The 26,889-nt window shown below is 37.6% G+C and overlaps 1 protein-coding gene across 1 annotated transcript in view; it reads right to left on the minus strand.

Annotated features, from left to right (window-relative positions):
* Window positions 1–26,414, minus strand: part of ZPLD1 (zona pellucida like domain containing 1) — a 509,249-nt gene extending 482,835 nt beyond the window's left edge. The window contains exon 1 of the mRNA XM_074332508.1: window positions 26,218–26,414. The gene's annotated coding sequence lies outside the window, so the exon portion shown is untranslated. The remainder of the gene's footprint in view (window positions 1–26,217) is intronic.
* Window positions 26,415–26,889: the final 475 nt, after the last annotated feature.

The raw sequence follows: 26,889 nt of genomic DNA on the forward strand, positions 1-26,889 counted from the left end.
ACCAATTTGGGTTCTCACTTCAACTGACATTTAATTTACTCATGACATGCTCCACCCTCACCAGATCTTTTGCTTCCAGCATAACTCAGACACAATCACTTATTAACAGGGGAGAACCAATTAGAGTCAACATGGGAGGAAGAAGTTGGGAGTCCAGACTAGAAGGAGATGATTCACCAACATAAGTGGACACACTTAAGTCCCTGTTAAGTTTTCTCATGATTTATCCCATACAGAGTTAAAAGGAACCAGTGGAAACATTTTGGCAAACTTTGAAAATTTAAGTTACTGAGATGGTCACTTGATCATGTGGAGTATGAAAGGAATAAAATGGGAGTGTGGCGCCACATAAATGTTAGCTGACTCTCGTTCACTGGCAAAATCAATTGACTTCAAACTGACCCACACTGGGCAGCAACATTTAACAAAATATCAGAGAGTCAGGAGTTTTTTAAAAAGTCAATTAACTGATTTAAAATGCTGAGCTGACTAAGACCTTATCCTTGGTTACACTGAGCCCTTCTGCAATGCCCTCTTAGTATCACAGTTTTCAGATATCTGGTCTGACTACCCCAGCTAAAACAGAGTAATTCCTTCCTAATCACAACACATAACACTTTACTAGGAACACCACTGTTGTCCTTTTCTTACTCTATTTTATATTTGGATCTATGTAAAACAAAATGTAGATACCTGTATAGGAAGAGATCCAAGATGGTGAAGTAGATAAACACTGTCCTTGCCGTCTCCCATGAACACACCCAAATTACAATTAAATTATAGAACAATCAACCTGGAGACTCCAAGAAGTCTAGCTGAACAGAAGTTTTATTACTAAGGGTATAAAGAAGCCACATCAAGACTGGTAGGAAGGGCACAAACGTGAAACAGGCTGGTCCCACATGAGGCAGTTGAAAATCAGGAGAGCTATCTCAACCACAGAGGTTCCCCAAGAAGGAAGGAGGGACCCCAGGCTCCCACACTAGGCTCCCCACCCCGGAGTACTGATGCCGGGAAGAGGAGCCCCCACAACTTCTGGTTGTGAAAAAAGGGGGATTCTGACCATCCAGGTGGGATGGAAGGCTGCAGGAAATAAAGACATCTGCTTAAAAGGCCCACATAGGCACTCACCCTGGGCTCCGGTGGAGGGTCAGTGGCTCTAGAAGCTTTGGAGACATATGAAGAAAAGCTGAGTTGTGTGACTTTGAGGTGAGTACTGGAGGCACAGTTTCCATTTTCCCTGTGTGGGGTCCTTCTCCTGTGAAGCCAGCAGGCCCACCTCCACAGGCCAAATCTGGACTGATTGGCCTATTGAACTCTGCTGCTCCACCCTGCTGACTCACTGAGACCCTGCCTCACCCACTCCTATACCACAGGCTTTATCAGTGGCTAAACCTTACAGGAGCCAACAGGTGGTAGCAGGCCTCAGAGTGCCCTGGCTTTTTGCGAAGCACCCCAGACACAGTACTGGAGGAAGCCATCCTTGGTTCACAACGTGACCTTTCCCACATGTCTCCAGGTACAGCAAAGGCAGTGACCAACCATGGATCACCATGTAGCTCCTACCAGATAGTGCCTGGTCAAGCCACAGGCAGTGGCTGACGGGGCCTGCATTGGAGCCCCTCCCAAGAACCAACATATTTGGAGGTTGGCTTCAGACCACAGCAGAGCATTACCCAATTAGCCTCACAAATGGCACAAACAAAGGGCAGTCTCAATACACACAAGAGCCTCTGGGGTAAATCCCACTCCATGGGGTAAGCCCATAAGCTGTGAACGTGGCCAAACCTCACAGCCACTTAGCCTGACAGTCAAACCCACCCACTGATATGCCAACAGCAATCAAGGCTCAACAATAACAGGAGGGCACACACAACCCACAAAAGGGCACTCCTGGAGCACCCAGCTCAAGTGACCAGGGAGACTGTGCCACTGACCCCATTGGATCCTACTACATGAGGCCACCCTGCAAGACTGGGAGACATAGCAGTCCTACCTAATACATAGAAACAAACACAGAGAGGCAGCCAAAATGAGGAAACAAAGAAATGGGTCCCAAATGAAAGAACAGGAGAAAACTCCTGAAAAAAAAAAACTAAACAAAATGGAGCCAAGCAACCTACAAGAGACAAGAGTTCAAAACAATGGTTATAAGGATGCTCAAGGAACTCAGTGAAAATTTCAACAAAGAGATAGCAAGCATGAAAAGAGACATAGAAACCATACAAAAAGAACCACTCAGACGTGAATACAATAACTGAAATGAGGAATGCACTAGAAGGAATCACCAGCAGACTAAATGAAGCGGAGGATAAAATCAGTGATTTGGAAGATAAGACAACAGAAAATACTCAATCTGAACAGCAAAAAGAAAAAAGAAAAAAAAAATGAGGATAGTTTAAAAGATCTCTGGGACAACATCAAGCATAACAACATTCACATCATAGGGGTACCAGAAGAAGAAGAGACAAAGCAAGGGATTGAGAATCTATTTTAAGAAATAATGACTGAAAACTTTCCCAATCTGATGAAGGAACTTAGCATACAAGCTCAGAAAGCACAGAGTCCAAAAAAAGCTGAACCCAAAGAGGCCCACACCAAGACACATTATAATTAAAATAGAAAAGGTTAAAGACAAAGAGAGAATCCTAGAGGAAAGAGAAAGGTAATTAGCAATTTGTAAGGGAGCTTTCATAAGATTGTCAGCTGATTTCTTAACAGAAATTTTGCAGGCCAGAAGGAACTGGCAGAAAATATTCAAAGTGATGAAAAGTAAGGATCTACAACCAAGACTACTCTACCCAGTAAGGCTATCATTTAAAAATCTAAAGACAGATAAAGAGCTTCCCAGACAAGAAAAAGCTAAAGGAATTTATCACCACCACACCAGTATTACAAGGAATGTTGGAGGGACTTCTTTAAGATGAAAAAAAGAAAAGATCAAAAATATGAATAAAAACTGGCAATAACTACATATTTATCAAAAATTGCTTTCAATGTAATTGAATTAAATGTTCCAATCAAAAACATAGGGTAGCTGAATGGATAAGAAAACAAGATGCTTATGTATGCTGCCTACAAGAGACTCACTTTGAAAGACACACAGACTGAAAGTAAAGGGATAGAAAAACATATTTCATTGGGCCGTCCGGTATCTCAGGCGGTTAGAGCTCCATGCTCCTGACTCCGAAGACTGCCGGTTCGATTCCCACATGGGCCAGTGGGCTCTCAACCACAAGGTTGCCAGTTCAACTCCTTGAGTCCCGCAAGGGATGGTGGGCTCTGCCCCTGCAACTAAGGTTGAACACGGAACTTTGAGCGGAGCTACCCCCCGGATGGCTCAGTTGGTTGGAGCGCAGGCTCTCAACCACAAGGTTGCCAGTTCAATTCCTCGACTCCCACAAGGGATGGTGGGCAACGCCCCCTGCAACTAAAATTGAACACGGCACCTTGAGCTGAGCTGTCGCTCAACTCCCGGATGGCTCAGTTCGTTGGAGCGCATCCTCTCAACCACAAGGTTGCCAGTTCAACTCCCGTAAGGGATGGTGGGCTGTGCCCCCTGCAGCTAGCAACGGGCAACTGGACCTGGAGCTGAGCTGTGCCCTCCACAACTAAAACTGAAAGAACAACAACTTGAAGCTGAACAGCACCCTCCATAACTGAGATTGAAAGAACAACAACTTGACTTGGGAAAAAAAAAAAAAAAAGGCCTGGAAGTACACAGTGTTCCCCAATAAAGTCCTGTTCCCAATAAAAATATAAATAAATAACTTAAAAAAAAAATATTTCATTAAAATGGAAACAAACAAACAAAAAAGCTGTGGTAGCAATACTTATACCAGACAAACTAGACTTTAAAACAAAGACTATAACAAGAGACAAAGAAGGACCCAGTAATCCCACTTCTGGGTATTTATCCAAAGAAACCCAAAATGCTATTTCAAGGGGATGTGTTCATCCATATGTTTATTGCAGCATTATTTAGAACAGCCAAGAAATGAAAGCAAACTGGGTGTCCCTGAATGGATGAATAGATAAAAAAGCAATGATACATGTATAGAATGGAATATTACTAAGCCACAAAAATGAATGAAATCTTGCCATCTGCTGCAACATGGATGGACGTAGAGGGTATTGTGCTCAATGTAGTAAATTAGACAGCAAAAGACAAATGTCATATGATTTCACTTATAAGTGGAATCGAAAGAACAGAATAAACAAATGAAACAGAAACAAACTTATAGATACAGAGAACATTTTGATGGTCACCAGATATGAAGGGGGTTGAGGACCGGTGAAAAAGGGAAAGTGATTAAGAAATACAAATTGGTTGTTACATAGTAGTTATGGGGGTGTAAGGTATAACATAAGAAATATAGTCAATAATATTGTAATAACTATGTATAGTGTCACATGGGTACTAGATCTCTTGGGGTGATGGCTGGGAGTTTGGGGGCAGGATGAAAAAGGTGAAGGGATTAAGATATATAAATTGGTAATTATAAAATAGTCATGGGAATATAATATAAAACATGGATAATATAATCAATAATATGGTAATAACTATATATAGTGCCAGGTAGGGACTAGTCAGGGGGATCACTTTGTAAATTATATAAATGTTTAAACACTATGCTCTATACCTGAAATTAATATAAAATAACATTGAATGTCAACTGTAATTGAAAAATTAAAAAATGAAAAAGATAAAGGGGAATAAGAGGTTCAAATTTCCATGTATAAAACAAGTACTATACAGCATAGGAGATATAGTCAATAATATTGCGATAGTGTAGTAAGTGTCAGAGAGTTGCTGGACTCATGGTGATCACTTCTTTACCATAGGGAATAAAATCAATAACATGGTAATAACTACGTATAGTGCCAAGTGGGTACTATTTAATAACTATGATGTATATCTGGAACTAGTATAATATTGTATGTTAGCATATTTTAATAAAAATGTTTTTTAAAAAAGAAAAAATAATTAAAAATAAAACTAGAATTATTTATGATCCAGCAATCCCACTTCCAGGTGTATATCCAAAGGAAATGATTATAGAAAATCAAAAATCTGCACTCTTCTATTCATTACATCATTATTCACAATAGTCAAGATATGGAATTAATCTAAGTGTCCATTGATGAATGAATGGATAAAGAAAAAGTGGTGTATAGATACACAATAAAATATTATTTGACCTTAAAAAAATGATGAAATCCTGACATTTATGACAACATGGATTAACCTGAGGACATTATGCTAAGTGAAATGAGACAGACATAGAAAACAAATACTGCTTGATCTCACATATATGCAGGATCTAAAATAGTCACATTCATAGAAATAGAGAGTAGAATGGTGGTTGCTGGGGGCTCAGGGAAGGAAGAAATGGGAAGATGTTGGCCGAAGAGTACAAAGTTTCAGTGATGCAAGATAAACACATTCTGAAGCCCTAATGTACAGCAAAGTGAACATAATTACCAACACTGCATTTTGTACTCAAAATTTGCTAAGAAGGTAGATCTTAAGTATTCTCACCACAAAACAGAGTGAGAATTAAAGAGACGGCGGGGGGAGGGGAGAGAGAGAGAGAGAGAGAGAGAGAGAGAGAGAGAAATAAAGAATAATCTGGACAGAGGGAGAAAGGAAATGGTAACTATACTCATATGAGGTGCTAGATGTGTTAATTAGCTTGATTGTGGCAATTATTTCACATTGTATATGTATACCAAAACATCAAGTCATACACCTTAAATAGACACAATTTTTATTTGTCAATTATATCTCAATAAAGATGGAGAAAAAAAGATCATGGTGCTATTACATAGGATTATATGTGGAAAGTGCTTAGCAGAATGCTTCATATATTCACATACTCAAGTAATCAGTAAATACCAAACAGAAATAGTAATAGTATATTTGAAGATATTGTCAATTTGAAGAACGATGTTCAGCCTTCAGTGAAATATGGTCTATGAAAGAGATCCAAGAAAACCATCATTAAAAAGCTTAGGTTGGGCCGGCCCGGTGGCTCAGGCTGTTGGAGCTCCATGCTCCTAACTCCTAAGGCTGCCAGTTTGATTCCCACATGGGCCAGCGGGCTCTCAACCACAAGGTTGCTGGTTCGACTCCTCGAGTCCCCAAGGGATGGTGGGCTCTGCCCCCTGCAACTAAGATTGAACACGGCACCTTGAGCTGAGCTGCCGCTGAGCTCCCGGATGGCTCAGTTGGTTGGAGTGCATCCTCTCAACCACAAGGTTGCCATTTGACTCCCGCAAGGGATGGTGGGCTGTGCCCCCTGCAACTAGAAAACGGCAACTGGACCTGGAGCTGAGCTGCGCCCTCCACAACTAAGATTAAAAGGACAACAACTTGACTTGGAAAAAAGTCCTGGAAGTACACACTGTTCCCCAATAAAGTCCTGTTTCCCTTTCCCAATAAAATAAAATAAAATAAATTAAAAAAAAAAAAAAAAAAAAAGCTTAAGTTACCATAAGTCTGATTTAAGAGGATTTCACACCCAAGGAGACAGCTGTCCATGGAAGAGGTGAGCACAGATGAGACTCTGTAGGGACCATACCCAGTTCCAAGGGATGCTAGACCATAAAGGTGAGGCCACTTCAGATCCTGTTTGACTATGCCAGATATGTTAACCTATAAATAAAAGGCCTTGCAAAGTAAGAGGCAACAAGCATTTAAGATCAGTAAGAACAGCTATTCAGGAACACTACTTTGAAAGGCCTTTTATTTTTAGGTTAACTATACACAGTCCTATTCAGTAGTGAACAGTTATGTTTAGAGTTGGTCCGTATTAAGTAAGATCCATGAGTTTAGTGTTGACGTATGTAAAGAATTCCATAAGTAGCCTCATTTGTAATTGAAGGGGAAGAAAAACTTTTCCTCTATTCTTCCAGGTTCGATAGCTGAGTCTATGAAATAAACTGACACAACCAACAGACTAACAAAAAGATACAAACTTATTAATTTTCAATATTATGTATGCAGGGGCATCACAGGAGAACAAAAGTAAATACCCAATAAAGGGTGAGATTTGGGAACCTATCGACTGTCTTAATAAAGGCGAAGGGATCAGGGGATATAGGCAATTTAGGAGAGAGTAATAATTTTTTTTTAAGTTGAATGGCCCTTAGAATAGATGGGAAATATGACAGTCTATGATAAAGTTTATCTGGTAGTCACTTCTAGTATCCCCCGTTGTGATAAGAATTAATCCTCCCTGGTTGCTGAAACTGGCAGGGAGGGAATTCATGACAATTGAATTCCTTTTGAAAGATCTGTCTTTAGGTAGATAAGGGGAGTTTAGAGAAAGCCTCTCTGCATTTGCTGTTTTTCAAGTACCTACAGCTCAAAATAATCAATATATCAAAGCAGCATACTTTAGGATGGCATGTCCTGAACTCCTTCATAATCATCTGGGAACCTGTGGACAGTGTGATAATGAGGTTCCACAGCCGGATTTGTACCATGTTTTCTGGCCCAGTGCATTTCTTTCCATTGTAGGATGAGAGTAGGTGTAAGAGTGAAGTGGGAACTGCACTAATATGGAATTTGAAAAAGTCCCCTTCTAGATTCTGATTCACTGCACTTTCGTCATTGCTCTAATACATATGTGTATGTTTTGGACAAAAAAAGCGGATCTGTGATAACACTGACAAGTCCAGTGATGGAAAGTAACCTCACAGGGTGAACTGATCATAAATTCCTAACTGGGCACTTCATGCTGGATAGTCACACCCCTGGCATTTATCGTCTTTAGTAAAAAATTTATCATTGCCTTAAGCAAGTCCTGTCCATTGTTCTTGTGCATGTAGGTTAACACAGCTTTGAAATGCCAGAGCAGTCGCCTTTTATTAGACTTCTCAGAAGCAACCAATCTCAAGAGACCACATAATCTTGTTAATTATCCTGTAATTCAATACCCCCTTGTTTTCTCCCATTTTCGGGTAATCTTCCTTAAAGTCCCTCCACAATTCTAAATGTGAAAAGGAAACTACAAAGGTGTCATTGGGAGCATTTGAGATCTTGCTTTCTGTCAATTGTCATCAGTTTGGGCTTAAATAAACTTTTTCAAAATTTTTCAAAAAAAAGAAAAAAGAAAGGAAAGCCTAGGTTATAAAATATCCTAAAGCCCTGTGATATTGTGAAACAATGGTTTCAATTGTCCTAGTGCAGCATATTCTTGTATCATGGTTTCAAACTTTTTAGCTCACAATCCCTCTAAAAGATTTGAAAAACTATGTGCCTCTTCACACATTTAAATGCAGTTTTTATTATCGGTTTTGAAATTTTGTTTCAGTATCATTAGGATAGAGATATTTGTACATTTCATGAAATAAAATAAATGAGGTCTGACTAACTGGATTAAATATTTCATAACATAATGTGATGAAATAGGTTTTAAGTCGTTCATCAAATAAAATCAGCTGATCTGTAAACACATCTCAGAAACAGCCATTGCCTCTGTAAGAACTGAAGTTAGTTCCTGGCTCTACAAGACTGGGTTGGAAATATAGCATGATGCATTGGACTAGTTCTTCATACTTTCCAAAGAAAGCTTCAGTCTCCTGATGGACTTTATCACTTAACTATCATTTGGTGGGAAAACTACTTTTTTAATATTTTTTTTTATTTTTCAATTACAGTTGACATTCAATATTGTATTAGTATCAGGTGTACTACAGTGATTAGACATTTATATAACATAAAAGTGATCATCCCAATAAGTCTAGTTAACTCATCTGACACATTACATTATTCACTATATTCTTTATGCTGTACTTTACATCCCCTTGACTGTTTTTAGAGCTGGTAAGTTGTACATCTTAATCCTTTCCCCTTTTTCACTCATTGCCATAATACCCCTCCAGTCTGGGAACCATTAGTTTGTTCTCTGTATCTATGAATTTGTTTCTGTTTTGTTTGTTCATTTATTTTGTTTTTTAGATTGCACATATAAGTGAAATCATATGACATGTGTCTTTCTCTGTTTGACTTATTTCACTTAGTATAACCCTGTAGGTCCATCCATGTTGATGCAAATGGTAAGATTTCATTCATTTTATGGCTGAGTAATATTCCATTGTATATATGCACCACCTCCTCTTTATCAAATCCTCTATAGATGGATACTTACACTACCTCCATATCTTGGCTATTGTAAATAATGCTGCAATGAACACAGGGGTACATATGTCTTTTCAAATTGGCGTTTTGGATGTCTTTGGATAAATACTCAAAAGTAGAATTGCTGAGTCATATGGTAGTTCTATTTTTAATTTTGTGCGGAACCTCCATACCATTTTCCATAGTGGCTGTACCAATTTACAATCCCAACAACAGTTCATGAGGGTTCCCTTTTCTCCACATCCCGCCAACACTTGTTGTTTTTTGATTTATTGATGATAGCCATTCTGACAGGTGTGAGGTCATATCTCATTGTGGTTTTAATTTGCATTTCCCTGATGATTAGTGATGTTGAGCATCTTTTCATATGTCTATTGGCCATCTGTACGTCCTCTTTAGAGAAATGTCTATTCAGGTCCTTTGCCCATTTTTTAATTGGATTGTTTTTTACGGTGCTAAGTTGTATGAGTTCTTTATAAATTTTGGACATAAAACCCTTATTGGATTTACCATTGGAGAATATCTTCTATTCAGTAGGTTGTTTTCTGTTTTGGTTTGTTTTGTGTTATGATGTTTTCCTTCACTGTGCAAAAACCGTTTAATTTGATGTCATTCAATTTGTTTATTTTTTCTCTTGTTTCCCTTGCCCAGGGAGACATACCCCAAAATATGTTACTGAGTGAATGTAAGAGAGTTTACTGCGTATGTTTTCTTCTAGGAGTTTTATAGTTTGTAGTCTTATATTTAGGTCTTTAATCCATTTTGAGTTTATTTTTGTATATGGTGTAAGAAAGTGATCCAGTTTCATTCTTTTGCCTATGTCTATTCAGTTTTCCCAACACCATTTATTGAAGAGACTGTATTTACCCCACTGTATATTCTTGCCTGCTATGTCATGGACTCATACAACTTAACACCGTAGAAAATAAATAATCCAATTGAAAAATTGGCAAAGGACCTGAATAGACAGTTCTCCAAAGAGGATACACAGATGGCCAATAGACATATGAAAAGATGCTCAACATCACTAATTATCAGGTCGTGTCTAAATGACCATATATGTGTGGATTTATTTCTGGGTTCTCTATTCTGTCCCATTGATCTATGTGTCTATACCTTTGTGTCTGTTTCTGCCAGTACCATGCTGTTTTTATTTTTTTAAGAACACTGGTTTCATTTTATTTCCTACTTATTTATGGTCCAAAACAGAACTTATTCCCCCATTCCCCACTCCTCTCTTGTTTGGCAACCATCATATCTATGGGTCTCTATATCTATGGGTCTGTTTCTGGTGGGCTTTTTCTATTATTAGTAGTAGTAATAGTAGTAGTAGTAGTAGTAGTAGTAGTAGTAGTAGTTTCAGGTATACATAGTGATTAGACATTTATATACCTCACAAAGTGATAACCCAATAAGTCTATTACCCATAGTATCATGCTGTTTTGATTACTGTAGCCTTATAGTATAGTTTGATATCAGGTAGTGTGCTACCTCCAACTTTGTTCTCCCTTCTTAATATTGCTTTGGCTTTGGGGTCTTGGAGAACCACTACTCTTGAATCTTGACGGCCTTTATAGAGACATCAAAAGGAAGATGGCTGAAAATAAGTAATCCTGAAGTTGACTCTCCTACCTCTCAAGATTTTCCCATACATTTTGACTTTCTGAGTTTAACTCAGCCCACCACTGAGAGCCCTCTTCTTTCAAGGAACTTATGCGATTCTTCAGAAAAGGGGAGGATATCATTTTCCACATGGTCAATGAACAGAAAGCAATATCAGTGTATTTATAGACTGTTTCAATAAGAGAAAGAGAAAAAAAGCAGAGAGAAATTGAGTTATTTTTTAAGTGCTATATAACTGTTTCATAAGATCACTGGTTCTTGGGTTGTAGAGGAAATATTGACAGAATCTGAAACTCAGTTGATTGTTATCAAAAGATTATGCAGATAACTTAAAAACTGTTAGGCAACATTCACACCCACTAATTCTCCCAAACCAATATCCCAGAAAGAGCTGAAATTTACCTTTGCATTATCAATGAAGGAAAGGTCACAGAATTCTTGAGCTATATGTATTTTGAAAATATCTAGCTCACTACTTTATTATCACGTGCCAAGAAAATGAAAATATGAGAAGTGTTTTTCAACATGTCTTAAAATCCATCATCGTTGTGAAAAAATGAAAACAAATGATATATCATATGTAAAGTAAATGGGAAATAAGAGAAGAATCTCTTCAGATGCATTCTTCCTGCTGAGGTAGAAATTAAGGGTATTTTTTTTTTTTCACATTCAGGTTGCAAAGTGCTGGTACAGAAGAAACTCTTGGTTATCAAAAATGCTAGACATAGCATTTACCAGAAAAGGTAAACTGTGTTAGGAATTCTGTTGTTCAATTAGATGAAATTATTATGAATAGTTTAATTAATTCAGAGCCCAAGTAAATGAAATCAATAAATTTAATCCCCATATTGTTCAGCTATTTAGGCTCTGTTCCACAGCTAAAGCCTGCTCCCCTGACCTTGACCTGTCTTTGCAAGAATATGTACTAGGGTTAAGAAATAACTCAGTAAGCAAGTACAGATCATCCAACAGAAACTCATTCACCATGGCTGGGAAAACATCTCGAAGCTGCTAGTGGAGGGACATACTAAATGATAGAATCATTGAATAGCAGGCCTAGGCCTAGAAAGGACCTTCGAGATCATCTAATAGGAGCCTTGAACTGATGCATAACAAAGCTTAGAATTAGAGAAGTTAAATAATTTGTTCAAGATAAGTGAGTGGCAGAGCTTGAAATAAAACTTCTGATCATCCTTAGTATCACGTTCATCAACTCGAAAATAAATAGACTCACCTCATTGGGTGGTTGTGAAATTTAAATGAAGCAATATAGATGAATTCACTATTTTAAAGTTATCTAAGCATTGCAATAAAATGTAAGGCAGTATTATTTGAGAGTGGCATAGAATCTTGTAAAGAGTACCTGAATTTAAGTCCCAGTTTAACCATTCATAGGATAACTTTGGGAAGTCTCTTCACGTCTCTAATCCTGAGCTTCTTTATCTTCAAAAAATAAAATGAACTGCTCTGCCAACTTTATATAATTGCAAGGATCAAATGAGGCAAATCACACATGGTACAAGTCATAGTAAAGTGTAAAATGCTATGACAGTGAAACCCAAATATAACTAATGTTGCATGTGACCCAATCTATGCACAGTATTACAAAGAAACAGCAGTCCAACAAAAAATACACACATATGTACATGCACACACATACTTGTCTGGCTGTTGTCTTTTTAAAATTCTATTTAGCCATCCTAGTGGATAAGAAGTAGTATCTCAAAGTGGTTTTGATTTTCATTTCCCTATGACTAATAATATTGAGTCTTTTCATGTACTTATTGACCATTTGTATGTCATTTGGAAAAAATGTCTATTCAATTCATTTTCAGTTGGATTGTCTCATTGTTTCTTGTAAAAGTATTTTTATATATTAGATACAAAATCCTTATCAGAGATATGATTTGCAAGTGTTTTCTCCCATTTCATTGGCTGTCCTATTATTTTCATGATGGTTTCATTGGAAGCACAAAAGTTTTTAATTTGATGAAGTTTCAATTATCTGGTTTTTTTCTTCTGTATCTTGTGTTTTTGGTGTTTTCTTTTTTAATTTTGTACTCATTCAACTATATGTACACAATACAAAGAGGCTTAAAACTAATCCAAGGATCAGGAACTACCTCCTCCAAAGGCATCCAACACACACTGGATTTTGGCTGGACATAAGGGACAGATCAGAACTCTATACTATGTGAATTCATTGATTTCTATGCTTCCCCACTATCCCATCCCTTCATTGCCACCACACTCCACCCTTGGTTTTTGCCGAAGTTCCTTTTGGAAGATTCTAACATTACCACCGCTGAACTATAAAGAAAAAGGCTACATCTCTCCCAAGATATGTTGGGAAAATAGTATGTTCTCAGTGATCAGATATATTTGTAGTACAACTGAAAAGTTCAGAAGGGCTAGTATAGACAATATGGACAGAGAAACAGCAGGACTGGGTAGAATCGTGACTGTTTTCTTATTTGGGCACCAAAATTGCGAAAAGAAATAACAGCTAAATGTCTGAGAGAAGAGTCATAAAAGCATAAAAAATACATATAACAACTCAAAATACATAGTGGTCTATGCTCATTTTGCAAAGGAAAAGATTGTTCATCATATGTCAGAGGGTATTACTGGGTATTATCGGCCAGTCTTCTTTTTCAAAGTAGATACAGGTTAGCATTGCATCCTCCCAAAGGAAGATTGGGGTCATCTTAGAATTTTGACTACAACAAAACAGAACTGGACTAAACTAGAAAGTTTTAGTCCCAATTCCCTAATTACAGAAAAGAATATTTGATTGGTTCACTCTTGTCAAGTTAGCACCTCTGCTCCGATCAAAGTTTGTACATCATATAGTACAAACATGGCTTCTATAGTAAGGAAAGCTGAAAACATATATAACATGAGAACAGCTTAGGTTAGTGTCACTATCTGGTGGGAAGAATAACGTAGTCTTCAGGTTACATAATCTCTGGGCAAATCCAGTGTATAAAGTTGAGATATATATATATACATATATAGTATATTTTTTTCTTTAAAGGAGTCTTTCTCATTACACACACACACACATTCTCTCTCTCTCTCTCTCTCTCTCTCTCTCTCTCATAGATCAGCTAAATTACCACTGCAATTATAAGATTAAAATACTTTTTTTTTACAAATACATATCAATATTTACTTCTTCCTCTAAACACAGTGAATTCTCCCATGACACAAAATAAACCCAAAATAAATCTGAGGTTTTTCTGTGTTGTAGTTATACTACATTTAACTTTCTCAAGTGAATAGTCTTAAATTGTGTTTTTAACTGGGAGCATGGATCAGTGGTTAAAAACAGGAAGTTTGATGAGTAAACTTGAAACCAGTGAAAATACAGAACACAATGAGGGAAATTCAGAAAAACCTGAAATTGTCCACAGATGTGACAGTTATGGAGCGGTTCCTAAGTTTTCCCACATGAACCTAGTAGTAGAAAGCATGATTGCAATATCCTGTCAAACAAGCAGTAAATCAACAGAAGGCAATCAGGCACTGTTCTCACATGCTCATTTAAAGTATTTTCCTTAGTATTTTGGAGATTTAAGTTTTGTGACCTCCATTCAAGAAACCCTGGAATAATCATTCTGAGACCACAATGCTAGCAGAATTCTTTAAAAACCAATCGTGCAAATTTTAAAGAAGAACACTAGAATTCAATGAAAAGAACAATCAAGTTTCCCTCAAAGGCAATCGTTGAACCCTTTACAAAACAAAGCCCATATACTAGTAGAAACTAGAGTGAAACAGAGGAAGGCAAGCAAAAAAGCATCATGTCAAACAATTCATTTTTATGGCTCAAAAAGTGTAAACAATTGTTTAGGAGAATGAAGTTAATTAGACTCTTCTGCACCTTGCATTTGAATTAAAACATCAGCATTAATAATTTGGCCATTTTCTTGGTCTTTGCTTGATATATTTATGATAGTATACTTGATGGTAAGTTGGTGGGTAAATAAATTTTCCATGAGTCACTGGCATATGTTCAAATCTAAGACACACAAATCTGTAGGAGGCTGACCATCATGGCCTGAGCCATCCCAAACCCAAAGTGCCTAAGCAATTTCCCCAAAATTCATCAAAAGCACACTCACTCAGTGCTTTCCCCTGATTTTCAAAATGTGTTTAATGGAATAATTAACATTCTATATTATGCATTAAAATGCGTTTTAAATACTCCTCTTTTTCTACAAATTCACGATGAAATGGAACTTTTTCAACCACATAGACGTAAGCTGTCTTAACTAGAAGGCCTGGTCAGGGATAAACCTCTCTATTTCATCTTAAAGGAGTTTTTAAAATCATACTTAATTTGGCTGTTCAAAGACCTGCTGGGAATACATCTGCTTTAAGGTTGTGAAACAAATGGCTTCTGAAAGGGTAAGATATGATTAATCTCATATTTCAACCAGGGCAAGCCTACTTGTCTCGATGGGACTGAGTGATCGGCAAACCTAGGCATCTTCTGAGGTGCTTACCTTCCTCCTGGATCTCACGCTAGAGAAGTTCTGTCAGCTAGAGAAGACTCTGAGCAGTTCTGTCACAAACTGCAGCCCATCAATAACAGGCTTTTACTGAGCACCATTATGTAGCACTTACAGTCCCAGAACCTGAGACCCTTTCACGTACGTAGGCTACTTTAGCTCTGCTTGTGTTAAAGTGACATTATATAGTGACAAGAGGAATACCAGGACCTCCTTTTTCAGGCTGCCTAAAACATGCCAGGATTTGGGAGACTTAGAGCTCCTTTTCAGTCACTGTCATTTCCTCTTTACCACATCTCATTCTTGCCAGGGCATCTCCTCTATTTTCCAATACAGGACAGTGTGCCAGCATATCTTCTGTCTTGGAATATTAATTATTATACAATGGGATTAGAATGGAGACTGCTTTCAAAACTCCCTCATGCTGTCAGCACAATCCTAGTTATTGCTAATTTTCTCAGAACTCATACTTCTTTTCATTTCCTATTTTTTTGACCCAATCAGAAAACAATTATCTCATTCCCCAAATGATTGCCTTTCTTTTTTCTTCTTCTCATTATTATTCCTCTTTCCTCTTTTGCCTCTCATAAACAGTGGTTCTGTTGTGTATAAGGCATTCACGTTCACAAATGGGTCTGTACATCAAAGTTTTACTTTAATTAAGCCAAAAGATATTGAGGGCCTACTACACTAGCTACTTCAAAAAAAAATAGCTATATTAATTAGACACGGTCTCAAAAAGCTACTATCTCACAGAAGGAGGATGAGTAAATGTGAACCGTAAATAAATAACCACTAAAATGGGGAATAATGTGAGGATGATAAGTGCAAAGTCTTTGTGGGGTCAAAGGAGAGAGAAGTTTCAAGTGTTTGGGTGATCAGGGAAAGCATCGTGGTAGAAATGAATTTGGCAGACAGATGATTTAGGTATCATGCAGACCCAGGAGAAAAGTCAACAGAATAGAAAATTAATCATGTGTCCAAGGAAGAGAGTGGTACCACTTGGCCAAAATGCAGGCCATTTGTAGGAAAATTGTGACACATAAGTCTCTGAAGATAACTTAGACTGCATGTTTTCCTACTTCATTATCTGGAATATAATGAAACCATGATGCCTTCTGAGCAGGGCTGTGGCCTAGTGAGAGAATTCCTCAGGAAGGTGAGCCAGCCAGCAGCGTGCAGGGTGAACCCAAATGTCCAGGGTAGGAGCCAGGGCCATGTAGGAGCCATATCAACTGTCCAGAGAAGAAGCAATACAGGTCTGAATTGAAGAGGCAATAACAAAAGGAAGGAAGGAGAAAAAACAACATCTGATGAATATCTACATGTCAGGAACTACATGAAGTACCTGATTAATATTACTCCACTAAAAGAAAAACAGGTAAGAGAGACATGACCAGGGTCAAGGAAAAGAATGGAATTACTATTTATTGAGAAATAAGTATAAAATGTGCAGCTTTCATCCAATCCTCTCAATTGGCCATGTAGGGTATTTTCTTTCCCCCATTTTATAGATAAGGAAACCAAGATTCTATGAACTTAAGTCATTTTCTCAAGGCCAAAAGGGTAGTAACATAACCATAGTCTGAACCCAAAACACCTGATTCCAAAATAGATGTTCTTCCCACCCTCTCTATCACAAAGCCTACAGAATCTTCAATATTCAATAATTTATTAGGCATGGAGCATGAGAAGTGAACAAGAATAAAAAATTACTTGTGAGTTTTGAAGGATGACTCATTAGTAATGGGGTCATTAATAAAAACAAAATAAAGACCATCAGAGTCCGGAGAGTTTAAATTAATGAGCTTACTTTTAAATATGCTGAGTTTGAAATCCTGGTTGATTATCTAAGAAAATCCTAGCAACAATGGGAAATTGCTAGGTTTGGAAATTCTCAGGAGAGAGATTTTGAGATGAAGGGAAAAGAGACTGAAGGAATTCATGTGCAAAGCAATGTCAATGGATGAGGAGTCACCTGAGACAAAGAATGTAGAGAACATCTTCATTGTGGAGCAGACGGAGGAAGAAAAAGCAGCTAGTGAAGGTGGTAGAAGAGAAGTTCTCAGAAAGATTTTTTAAAAACCAGCATGTGGCATTACAGAGGCAATAGGAGGAGAAAGTTCCAAGAAGTGAAATTTCCAGAGACGACAAGGAGAATGAGGACTGAGAAAAACTTATTAGATTTGTTGGATATGAAACACCTGGTGACCTTACAGAAGGTGGTTTCATAGAGGGATAGAGGCGGAAGCCATATTACAAAGGGTTACGAAGGGAATGCAAGAGCAAGAAGTGAAAGCAGAATTTGTATTCCTTGAGAAGTTTTGTGATGAACGCAAAAGAGATTAAGTAGTAGCCTGCTTGAGTATCAGGGTCAGAGGAGGGTTATTTTAGGATAGGGACAGCCCTGATGATATTTGTGGGTAGAGGAGGAAAACTTGAAGATGGAAGGAAGATAGAAACTAAAGAATGAAGCAAAGCCAAGAGGAAGTAAGCAGTAACAGAATCAAGAATAGTGTGCTTGGCAAGGGAAAAAAAAACACCAAGCTACCTTCTTCTGAGGTAGAAAAAGAGACCAGACAGAGGGTTACCCTTCAGGAGATATTGAGAGAGTTCACCTGGGTTGGCTTCATTCGCAATAAAAGGCAAATAGCTAAGTAAGCCAGAGAAAAGGAGACTTTTCCCAAAAAGTTTGCAGTTTATATTCTAAAAGGAAGAGAAACGTTTACCTAGGTCAGAAAATGGAAATTCAGTTTTGAAAAGTTACCAAACTTCAACAATTTGGTAATTTCTATAGTATTTATTCTATTTTTTCCAGAATCTAACTTGTTATTCTCTAAAAATTATATATCTCTCCCTTGGACTGCATGGTTATAACTTGGCCAGTGAAGCTGTGTATCTAAAGACTAAACTGTCTTTATGATCGTGAGAAATGAATCAACTCTCTGTACTTTCATCTGTGTTCTTTTGAGATAAAGGTTTAAGATACTTACTTGATTAAATTTGCAAAAGGAAGTACTGACCTTAATGTTTATTTTCAATGGCTATCAATCATGTGGTGATTTTGATTGGTCGACAAGTAATAAATGTCATCTCTTAGCAAAACATTAATATTTTACATGGATTAGCAACAGAACTTTAAAATAAACTCAGTTACTTTCCTAACCATTTTCATTCTCACATTTAATCACGAAGAGCTCACATTCATTGATCTGGTATGTCACGTTGGGTACATGATGTAAATGAATGATATTTTAATCATCATAATAACATTATAGTGTAGTATTATTATTATTATCATTCCCGTTTTGCAAATAAATAACAGAGGATTAAGTCAAGTACCTTCTCCAAGGTCTCAGAGACAGTAATGATAGAACCAACTTCAGTCTTGTGCTAACTTAAAAGATGTGCATCTAAAGACTAGACTGTAGCACCTCACAATTCAGTTGTATATTTTCTTATATACAGTTTCTTTCTTTGGTGATCCAAGAACTCTTTTTCCTGTCTCCCTCCTCACCACAAGAGTATAAATTTCTTGAAATAAGACACCAAGCCTGGTATCCTTGGAACAGAGTCTGAAACATTGCTCATCTTCAAAAAATATGGATGTAAATGAGATAAATTAAAAACAACTTAAAAATAATACATCTTACTTCATTTTTCAACACATCTGCTTTGTTTCCATTACACTTCCTACACTCATGACTCCTCCTTTCTCATTGGTTTCAAGGGAATATCTAAGTTTGGGAATGTGAATATTATTGTGAAAATAACACTGTAAAGCAGCTTCTATAAACAAGACTGCTTACGTCAAATGTGTAAATGCATTAAAGATGAATAGAGTCTTCTCATCAACAATTACCCAGGGAAGTTTGAGGTAAGGATCCCACTCCCTTGGAGCTGACATTACTCAACAGCCTTTCACTGAGTACCTCCTATTTGCTTGACACAATTCCTGCCCTATACAAGGTCTCAGACAAGTCAGGGAGACAGACAGACAGGTGTCCTGTGATTGTAGAACAGCCAGCTAATATCAGAACAGAGGTGGGGAGGATGGCCAAACAACAGCTTGACACTTTTTTCATTATTAATGATATGTATTTCAACATAATTCCCCAATATGGGCTCATTTCCTTTTTACATCAACATGAAGATTCAAGCGAAACCACATGTGTATTTCATTTCAAAATGAAACTCATGACACAGTGAAACAGTGAGTCATCCTCAGAGGCCATAAAATTTCAATCCCAGTGGTTTAAAGATTGACTGGATCTTTTCCATCATTAAGCTGTATTGTGTACTTCTTAAACTGAACTTTTTTTCACTCATTTTAATTTAGATGATGATTGTCAATATAGCTAATCTTTGTATTATAATGATAAAACCTGCAACTCTCCACATCACTACAAAGTTTGGAACAGAGGGGAAACTATTTTTCTTGCTGACCTAGATAATGAAGGAAATTAGAAATTTGATCACAATTTTCCATGGTGACTATCCTCACAGCCTAAATCTATATTATTTATTTTAGTTTATTGTGTGTACTACAGAATTTTTGTAAGTTAACAGAAGCCTGTATCCCTTCACTTTGGAAAGTCACTCAATGCAAAAAAAAAAAAAAAAAAGCTAGGAAATCTGACTGGGAAGAGTGGACCCAAGTCAATAACACATTTTTGTATTCATGAGTGTTCCTGAATGTAGCTTTCTAAGCTGTAAGTGATGTCATAGCTGTTTGTTTCCCACCTTCCTCTTGAAAAACAAAAACAGAAACCCTGAGTGATTTCTCAGGGTTAGAACACAGGTCAGTGTGAACCAACCATACCCAAAAAGATCCATTAGATTTCACTGGCTTCACCCTTACACACCAAAACAAATCCGCATAACACCAAAGGAGAGGAAGACTGAAAATATATCTCAGTAACGCAGAAACAAATTCACCTTTACCTCAACTTTTAACTAATTTTCAAAAAGTTACCTTGTGTATCCCAGAGCACACCAAATCTCATATATGCTCTTATGTCATCTCAACCTCTGTACTCCTCTTCACCCGTGTTGTCACTATCTCACAGTTGTGCATATGCATTCCCACTTCAGGCCTGTCAAGCTAAGGTTATATTGTCTCTGGTCCCCTTTTTCTCCTCCCTTCCTACTTTTATTTCTGCAAAGTTCAATTCAGATAAATCAATTGCTCCTAACGTGAAAATTTTCTGTATTGAGGGAATATTCTCAAGAAACACTTATAAACCCATTTGCCTGACTTTCTTCCACCATAACTATTGCTTTTTATTGTTCTCATTCATTCATTCATTCATCCATTCCACAAATATTCATTATGCATCAACAACATACCAGACACCATTCCATGCACCACATCAGGGTATACATCAGTGTTCACAATGAACAAATTCCCTGCTTTCAAGAAACTCACTTTCCCATGGAGTAGACAGTAAATAGACATGCCCCTAACAGACTGTCAGGCAGGAGTGAATGCTAAAAAGGGTACATAGGTGATCAGACAAGGCCTCTGAAGTGACATTTAAGAAAAGATCTAAGTAGGCAAGGAGACAAGCCATGTGGATATCTGGGGGAACACTGTTAAAGACAGAAGGAGCAGCAAGCACAAGTATAAAGGCCTTGAGAAGAGCATGAGATTGGAGTTTTCCGGAAGCATTCAGCATGGATGAAGCTGAAAGCTCAAAAGGAACAGTGATATTAGTCTGAGAGTTGGACAGAATCCAAAAGGACTTTCGGGTTTTATTCACGGATACCATGCAAAACCCTGAGCTGTGAATCGTGTTGAGTGGGGAGGTAGCGTGGTCTGACTGAAGCACTTTTTTAGAAGGATATCCCCAGCTGTTATGTGGAGAGTAGTTGGGAAGGGGCACATAAAATGTGGAAGCCAGAAGACTAGGGAGGCTCCTGCAACCCCTATCATTGTCTACTGTCATAAATAAGTATATTCAAGTATTTGTCTTGTCTTTCAGGAAAATTTGAGAAAAGATTTCTAGTTATACGGTTTTATTACCAAACTGTGCAACTTTCACACAACACTTCCCTCTCACTCTTTAGGTCTGACTCCCTGCCATGAAATCTGCTTTGAACCTGACCCTGAGAGCAAGGTTCTGTGGGGCACAAGCTCCCTCGGGGCCCTGGAAGCCATGTGGATTCACTGAATACTGTCCTCTTACTCATTTAGGATTCCACCTTTTCACTTTCTTTTACATGCAGAAATTCTGCCAGCTTGATCAAAAAATGTAATAGTTTGAAATAAAAAATTCAATGTTGGTTTTGAAAAAATCAAATGATAAGTTTCTACCAATAAAATAATGTATATTTAACATGGACAGTAAATTTACTTCTGAAGCATTGAATGTGTGTACACAATAATTCTCAAATAACTGAAGAAAAATTACCTTTGAAAATTCACCTTCTTGAAAGGCCTTCAGAAAAATTTTGACTAATTTCCTAATTTTTCAAAATCTGGATTTTTTTTACCATAGCACATACAAACACACACAAAAAAAATTATCCTGCATATTCTCATTATAAGGAAGATGAGGAAGCAGATCTGCTTCTCTTGAAGAAAAATGATTTGGTAAGCAGGTATGCTTTTATAACAAAGGACCCATTATTTCAGATTTGTGAAAACTAATTCAATATTTTGTTTTAATTTCTTTGTTAAACACCAGTATATAAAATTTTTAGTGACATGAGAAATCTGTGAATGTAACAAATTGAGCTTTCAATCCATAAGAAGTAATTTTTTAACATTACTTTAGACTTATTTAGAATTATATAGTAAGTTTTTAAATTAAAAAAGACACCCGATATAATATAAAATCTAAAATATAGTGAAATTATCATCACTAAACTTCCCATTTCCCATAAACGTACATTTGTGTATGCATATATACACACATATATACACATGTAGGCATACATTTATAAAATTTTTATCAAGTTTGCCTGGGATATTTTTGTTTACACCTCTGGCAAACCTAACTATCATCTAGCTCCCCACAATGCCATTGAACCCTTATTCTAATCACTGAGTACTGCTCAACTGTCTGAGTCTATCTATTGTCTGCTAGAGTCATGCCAAGGACAGAAGACTTAATTCTTTAGGCAGTGTGGATCCATTGAAGATTTCAGATAATAGAAATCATATAACTTTTCAATATTCATTTATTCAAATATTTATTGTACACTAACCATGCAACATACACCGTGCTGTGCAATGGAGATACAACCACAAATAAAACGTAGTCTGTGCTCTTACAAACCCTTGTATAGTTGGTAGGAAAGTTGTTGGTTGGGAGACAAGTCTGAGGGCAAAAAGGCAGTAGCAGCCATTTGTAATAGTCTAAGCAAAAAAAAGTAAAGCTAAAGGAACCTCAAGGGACAGGTCGCCAGACATAAAAGTAACTGGACTCTGTCAGCCATTTTACTCTCAGATTTCCTGTCCTTACTAAATGTCAGTTAATTCCCTCCAGAATTTTCCCTATGGATATTTACAACACTTCAGAACTCTGTAGATGATCCAAGTTCAGAGAACTATATCAGAGTACCCTGCTTTATTTGTCTATAAATAAGTAGAATAAATATTTCCAATGAGTTTAGTCAAGGATTTGAGTACCTGTGTGTTACGGTAACAAAGAGACGAAACACATCCAGAAAACGTAGAAAACATAAAGTTCTGTTTTGTAAAGCAATGAGGATAAAAATACAAAAGTCCTTATTAAATAAACACTATTCATCACTCTCAGTAAAGTGCTACAATACTTTCCAGTACTTGAATGGGAAAAGAAAAGGCTAAAGTTTTGGCACAACCTGAAATCTGGCAGTCATGATGTTTATCTAGCCTATAAGGCTGCCTTTCTCCTAGGATCGCCTCAAAAGAAAATGTAGACTGTCTCATGTCAAGGGGAAGAAGCCCTGAAGTGCTATTTGGTTTGCTTTTCAGAAGCAAATGAACAGAATAGGGTTAGGCTAGAAACACCAAGTTTCCCCAGATTATTGTTTAGCCACAGAAAAGAGAAAATCTAGTTGTGATGAATGAGCCCATCAGTAGGGAGTAATCATCTTCTTCTAAGTGTTTCTTCCAAGTGAAAAGCCTAGACACATTTCATTCTTTAAAATGGTTGTTACTGCTCAGTCTGGCAGCTAGTTTGCAAAGGTCCTAACCCAAATACAAATCAAAGTGAAGGCAGTGGTTACTGTAGAGTGGTTATTGGATATATTTCTATATCCAACCAAATAATTCTGACTTCTTGATCTTTGCAGATACGTGGCTGTCAATAGAAAAATGGTAATAGAGTGAGAAAAATAAGCTCTCAACCTCCTGTTTGTAGGCATTATTGTTTCAGTTATCCATCTGCACAACATACTTCCCCAAAATATACTGAGGCATAAAACAACAAACATGCTATTATATTTCTCCACTTCTGGTGGTCAGGAATTTTAACAGAACACAGACTTTCTGCTCAGTGATGACTGGGGCTTCAGCTTTGATTATTCCAAAGGCTCTGAGGTGACTCAAAAGGTATGGCTGGATAGCAGGGACAGGAGAATCCCCTTCCCACATGGTTTCTTTAACCCCATGTCTGGCATTTGGCCTGAGGTGGGTGAAGGACAAGCTCAGCTGGGGATGTTGAGCAGAGGGCCTACATGTGGCCTCTCTAGCTTGGTAGTCTCAAGGTAGTCAGAGTTTTACCTGATGGTTCAGGGTTCAAAGGACAAGTATGCCAGTGAACAAGGAAGAAGCTGCACAGCCTTTTGTAATCCAGCCTCAGAGATCACCTGGTATCATTTCTGGTGTGCTCTATTGGTTGAAGCAGTCACATGCCCACCAAGATTAAATGGAGGAGACATAGACCCCACCTCCTGATGGAAGGAGTGTCCCAAAAGTTTCAGCCATGTTATTAAACTCAGTTACCTTCCACATAAGATGCCATCAATAGAAAGGGAATTTGTGTTATTTAGGAGCACAGGGGAAATGGGGAATAGGGAAAGGCCTCATTAGGTACATGTGAGGTGACATGAGAGGACAGTCCTCATAAGACTAATCTCACTGGAACACAGTCAGGAATACTCAAGATCTAATTTCCGTGTAGCTTTGTTAGTTGAAACAGGGCTTTTTAACATGCATTCTTCAAGACCTCCCGAAGGGCTATGTAGCCCCTTTGACTCATGGTGTTCCTGATGTGATTCCAGATCACATCACTGTCAACACCATGGGGCTACCATGATTTTGTTCTGGTCAGTCATTACACATCAGGTCAGAAATAAAGAACCAGTACATTACCACAGCTGAAGAGTCATCACTGTGTGAATGTACGGGGGCAATTTTACCCCTGCCCTGGATACCTATCCTGATCTTCTGGGTATGGAGGAGTCAGGGATTTCTGTAACCATTAGCCCCAACCGAAGCCATCTCCCAGCTGTTCAGTGTCACTCCCAGTGGGCTCAAGGAGCGGCAGGGAAGGAAGGAGATGAGCAGTGTAGCGGGCCAGGCGTGGATTAGCAAAATATTGTCACTAATTATATAATTATGCAATTGTTATGAAATAAACTCTAAGGCATAAAACTTGTGTTATGAAATAAACTCTAAGGCATAAAACTTAATTAGAGATAGAATGTTACTTCATAGTGACAAAAGGTACTTTATATGAAAGAAATAATTTTAAATTTTAAGCAACTTTTGACCCAGCCTCAAAATATTTAAGCAAAAGTTAGCAGAAGAAAGCGATAAATGCAATATCATATAGGGATAGTTTAACAAATCTCTTTGTGTTTGATAGATCAAGAATACAAAAAATCAGCAAGACTATAGACATTTAATTATATAATTAAAAAGATTAATTAAGATTTAAGGTATATATAGAACAATGCACCCCCAACTGCAGAATACACTTTCTTTTCAAACACACTTGAAACACTTATAAAGATTGACCCACACTGATGCTTAAAGCAAGTTTTGAAAAATACTGAAAAAATATTTTCAAAAAATACTGGTTTCATTCAAAGCATAGTCTCTAACCATACCACAATGTTGTTAAACTTGACAACATGAACAGAAAGATAACTAGAAAAAGTCTCATATCTTTGGAAAATCAATAAACTTCTAAATAGTTCATAGGTCAAAGAAAAAATTAAACTGGAAAATAGAAAAACGTATAACTAAATAATAAAAGTACCACAAACAAAACTTGGGAAAATACAGCTAAAGCAGAAATTAGAGGGAAATTGGTAGTTTTACAAAGCTGTATTTAATATCAGAAATTTAAAAAGGAAATGGGCCGAGGAACTGAATAGACATTTTTCCGAAGAAGACATTCAAATGGCTAACAGGTACATGAAAAGGTGCTGAATATCACTAATCATCAGAAAAACACAAATTAAAACCACAATGAGCTATCACATCACACCTGTGTTAGCTCACAAACTGGCCCTGTACACAGAGAGCAAGGAGAGATCAGAGGAAGATGCTGGCTACTCCAGATTGATGAAAGGCAGGTTTAATAAGCAAGGGAACTTACATACGATGCTTGTCTTGGGCACATACAAGTTCAGTACAGTTGATCCTTGAACAACAGTGGTTTGAGCTACACGGATCCACTAGTAGGTGGATTTGTTTTTCAATAAATACCATCTGCCCTTCATATCCACAGCTTTCCCATCAGCAGATTCAACCAACCTCTATTAAAAACAGTATTTTGGCAATCCCAACCACAGATTCCCAACTGCAGATCCAAAACAGTATCTTCCATATACTGGTTGAATCCGCAAATGTGAAAAGCCAACTGTAGAGTCAAAAGTTATACAAGGATTTTCAACTGCACAGGGGTTGGTGCCCCTAACCACAACAAGGATCAAGTATAGATCTCTGCACCTACCCCCCAAAATCTTAAGGTTATATAGAGGCCTTACCTGGGTTCAGTCACATATACCATCCAGATGGTCTCAACAAAATCTTGCTCTCTCAAGGCTGAGTCTTTGAAAATAGCTCCCACTGTGGGACTGGTGGTCAGAACGTACATTCCAAGGACAGGGGAGAGGGTGTGGAGCCTCCAGCTGGGAGGTCAACCAGGGGTCACATCTTTTTGATCACCTCCTCCAACAACCAGTTAGAATGGCTGTTATCAAGAAAACAAGGGATAACAAGTGTTGGCAAGAATGTGAAGAAAGGAAACTTGTGCATAGCTGGTGGAAATGTAAATTGGTACAGCCACTACAAAAAATACTATGGAGGTACCTCAAAAAACTAAAAATACAACTACCATGCGGACCTAGAGAATATTATGCTATGTGAAATAAATTAGACAGAGAAAGACAAATACCATATGATCTCACTTATATATGATATCTAGAGAACAGAATAAACGAGCAAACTAAACAGAAATAGACTCAGAGATATAGAGAAAAAACTGATGGTTGCTAGATGGGAGGGGAGTGGCAATGGGGGAGAAGGTGAAGGGATTAGAAAGTACACATTAGTAGTCACAATGTTGCCACGGGAATCTGAAAGACAGTTTGGGGAATATAATCAATATTCTTGTAAAGATTTTGTAGTGTGTCAGATAGGCACTTGTCTTATTAGGG

Source organism: Rhinolophus sinicus, linkage group LG01, assembly GCF_036562045.2.
Source record: "Rhinolophus sinicus isolate RSC01 linkage group LG01, ASM3656204v1, whole genome shotgun sequence".
Classification (NCBI taxonomy): domain Eukaryota; kingdom Metazoa; phylum Chordata; class Mammalia; order Chiroptera; family Rhinolophidae; genus Rhinolophus; species Rhinolophus sinicus.